Below are 4,190 nucleotides of genomic sequence, written 5' to 3'. Positions count from 1 at the left end.
GGTTGGAATGAGGTTGCTTCTGCTAGGAAGAGACTGGAAGGAGTCTTGTTGAGTCATGGAGAGGCTGGGAAGGGACTGGGAGAGGGTTTGGGAGTCCTGGGGTTGTGGGGGCCAACTGGGAGGGGGCTGTGAGATCCTGAGAGGGACAGGAAAGGCTTTGGTGGGTCCCGGGGAGGCTGGTACAAGACTGGGAGGAGGTTTCAGGGGGTCCTCGGTGGGTTGGGGGAGATTGGAGAGGTGCTTAGAGGGGCTTGGGGTGTCTGTGAAGGGATCTGGAGGATCCTGACCCTGCGGAACCCAATGATGTTGCCGCCGGGTGCAGCAAAGTGCTGACGGGGATCGGGTCTTCAAGTTGGGCTTCGTCTTCCTGGCGCTGGGGCTCGGAATCTATGCAAGAAGGTGAGGGAGTGGCCGGGAGCGTGTGTGCTCCCCCTGGGGCCACCAACACAGTGTCATCCACTTTTCTCTGCTCTGAGAGCTCCTGACCCAGCAGTGGCTGCAGCCCCTCCCCGTGGCCGCAGGCCCGGCCAGGACCCCCCGCTCTGTCCCCTTGCTGATTTGGGGGGGGATTGTGTGTACCCCCAGCCCTGCTGTCACTCTGCCCCCGCCCAGCTGCTCCCAGTGTTCCCAATAAAGCTTCCCAGTTAGACCCAGTTCCATTTACTGGGAGGCGGGACTGGGGGGGACCCCGCGGGGGGATCGTGGTTGCGCGGGGAGGGCGGGGTCCAGGTGGGGAACACTGGGTGCTGCGGGTCTGCCCGGCAACCGGTGAGTCATCAGAGCTGCTCTCTCTGATTGGCTGAAACTTCTCCATAGCATTGTCTGATTGGCTGAGGAGAGGCCCGGGAGTTGAGAGAAGGAACAGGAGAGATCCCGCCCCGAGCACCGAACGGGAACAACAGACCCAGCCTGGGCACAGGGAGGGAATTTATTACCAACCAAATCACAGCAGGACAAGGAGAAAGGAGAGAAATCTCGGCAACCCCGTCCCGCCACACAACGGGGATCACCATGGCCACGGATCACCAGGGCTCTGCCCAACGGGCCACTGGGGATCATCCAACACCCATCCTCCCATGGGGGATGGAGCTGGAGCAGAGCACGAAGCTCTCCCACACTCGGGGCACTCACAGGGCTTCCCTTAGTGATGGCTCCGTTTGTGGGTCAAGTTAGAGCTCTGTGAGAAGCTCTTCCCACACTCAGGACACTCGTAGGGCCTCTCCCCGGTGTGGGTGCGCCGGTGGACAGTGAGGTTGGAGTTGTGCTTGAATCCCTTCCCGCAGTCGGGGCAGCGGAAGGGCCTCTCCTCTGTGTGAATCCGCTCATGTAGGAGGAGATTGGAGCTGGTCTGAAACCTCTTATCACACACAGGACACTGGTAGAGCCCTCGCCAGTGTGGATCCGCTGGTGGACTCTCAGGGTGGAGCTCTGCCCAAAGCTCTTCCCACATTCCAAGCAGGTGTAGGGCCGTTCCCCTGTGTGGACCACCTGGTGCTGCATCAGGTGGGAGATGTTTCTGAATCTCTTCCCACATTTCCCACACTCATAAGGCCTCTCCCTGTGTGGATGCGCCGGTGGGCACTGAGGGTGGAGTTTTGCTTGAATCCCTTCCCGCAGTCGGGGCAGCGGAAGGGCCTCTCCTCTGTGTGAATCCGCTCATGTAGGAGGAGATGGGAGCTGGTCTGAAACCTCTTATCACACACAGGACACTGGTAGAGCCTCTCGCCAGTGTGGATCCGCTGGTGGACTCTCAGGGTGGAGCTCTGCCCAAAGCTCTTCCCACATTCCAAGCAGGTGTAGGGCCGTTCCCCTGTGTGGACCACCTGGTGCTGCATCAGGTGGGAGATGTTTCTGAATCTCTTCCCACATTTCCCACACTCATAAGGCCTCTCCCCAGTGTGGATGCGCCGGTGGGCACTGAGGGTGGAGTTTTGCTTGAATCCCTTCCCGCAGTCGGGGCAGCGGAAGGGCCTCTCTTCTGTGTGAATCCGCTCATGTCTGAGGAGATTGGAGCTGGTCTGAAACCTCTTATCACACACAGGACACTCATAGGGCTTCTCCCCAGAGTGGATGCGCTGGTGTTTAATCAGACTAGACATCCACCTAAAGCTCTCCCTACATTCCAAGCAGGTGTAGGGCTGTTCCCCAGTGTGGACGACCTGGTGCTGCAGCAGATAAGAAATAGTTGTGAAGCTCTTCCCACATTTCCCACACTCATAAGGCCTCTCCCCAGTATGGATCATCTGGTGCTGGATCAGATGGGAGCTCCAGCTGAAACCCTTCCCACATTCCAAGCACTTGTGGGGCTTCTCCCCTCCATGAGGCTTCTCCACCAGCTCTGAGCTCTGCCTGCATCTCCGGCCGCCTTCTTGGCTCAGGGAGGGTCTTTCCTCCTCGCAGCTCCCTGGGCTGGGTTTCCCTCTCCTCATGAGGGATTTCTGGGGCTTTTCCTTCTGCTCCGTCTTTGCACGCCTTGGGAATGACAAATCCTGGTTTGAGGGAAAAAAAACAAGAAGAGAACTCCATGGACTGCGAGTCCCTCCTTTCCCAAGTTCAACTCAGGAAATCTTTGGGCAACTTGCATCTGTATAAAGCTCCCAAACACTAAGATTCAGACCCAAAATCTTCCTGTCTTGATTTGAAATGCAGGTGTCTGCTAAGAAAGGCAGGAGTGTCTCTTTAAAAGGGATAACGTAAACCCCCTCCCTCAAAATTATTATAATTTTGAATTTAAGGGGCTCTAAGGCAAAGAGACAGGAATAGGAAGAACAGTTCTTTACTAGGATAATTAAAATAGAAATACAATATTACAAAGAGCAAAGAACAAACCCAAAACACTCACCAAGTCAGAATACAACCTGACAGTCCGTCAGTCAGGGTGTTGGTAGCAGTCCCGTTAAATGGTGGCTGCAGTCCTCCTGGAGTGGCAGATGTGCTTCAGTTCAAGCAGTGATCCTGTAGAAGGATGCAGTTTTCCTCTGAAGCTCCAGTGATGATGTGGAATGGTCTGGTTTTCCTCTGGAATCCAGGGGAAAAAGGCTGCTTTGGTGTTCATCATCTCAGTTTTTATCCAGGTAGGAAAGGCTCGGCTCCTCCCCTGGCTGGATCATCTCCCAATGGGATGATGTAATTTTATCAGTCATGCAGTGGAACTCAATGGCCCATTAGCAGATGGTATATCCCTGGAGGAAGGATGGGTTGTGGAAAAGATAAATATTACTGCTGCACCTGGTTTTAACAGATGGCTCATTAGCAGATAATATCTCCCACAGAGATAAGGAACACTGCCCCACCTGGATTCAACAGATGCTGATAAAATGCGTACATATGGTCACATCCTGTATTGAAAGACAAGGTTTTCTTCTGAATTTTATTATTCTTTTAGGTTATTAATAAAAGTTTCCTTTACATTCTTTAAGTTTTAAGCCTGCCTTTCTTTTCTCCTAATCCCATCTCAAAGCAGGAAATGAGTGTATGGAAATTGACAAACCAAAACCACTACACCACCTTACTTCTGCTACTGACTCCATTTTAGAAACTTTTTTATATTTCTTCTGCCTCGACTCAATGGTGTGCCTTCTTCTTTTATTCCACATCTTCTGGTTTTTTCCCTACAGATGTCACCGTAACCTGCTCCTTCCTGAGCATGTAGATTGGCCAGGAAAATCCAGAAAGAAAATGTGGAGGCCAAGGCCGTTGCAGAATAGGGTTCCATCAGCCAGACACACAGCAGCCATTGCCAGGAGATGTCACTTCCCAGCCCACGGTTTCAAGGATGCTGTGGTAGTGCCACAGCAGAAGACCCTCGTTGCTGTGCTGGAACAGGTTTCTCCAGAGGAAAAGGTGGTGTTCCTATGTGCAGGGAACTCTGTGGTACCAGCAGTGGAGGAGCAGGATGAGGAAGATCTGCAGCCTTGGGATATTTCTGCAGGAGCCTTCACCCCTGGCAGAGCCTCAGTGAGAGCTGCCAGAGTGCAGAGGGAGGCAGCCCTTTGCACAGGCGTCCCTGCTCCCTCAGAGCCATGGCTGTGAGACAAACAGCCTCATCCCTGAGGATGCAGATGGGCAGGAAATGCCTGGAAGTATAAAGGGGAGCCCAGCCATGTACAAGAAGCTGTTCCCAGAGGCAAGTGTCGCGGCAGGAAGTGTCCTGGAGCCACTTGTGTGCAGCCACTCAATATCCCATGCTC

Source organism: Oenanthe melanoleuca, unplaced genomic scaffold (assembly GCF_029582105.1).
Source record: "Oenanthe melanoleuca isolate GR-GAL-2019-014 unplaced genomic scaffold, OMel1.0 S044, whole genome shotgun sequence".
Taxonomy (NCBI): domain Eukaryota; kingdom Metazoa; phylum Chordata; class Aves; order Passeriformes; family Muscicapidae; genus Oenanthe; species Oenanthe melanoleuca.
This window is presented reverse-complemented; position numbering follows the sequence as displayed.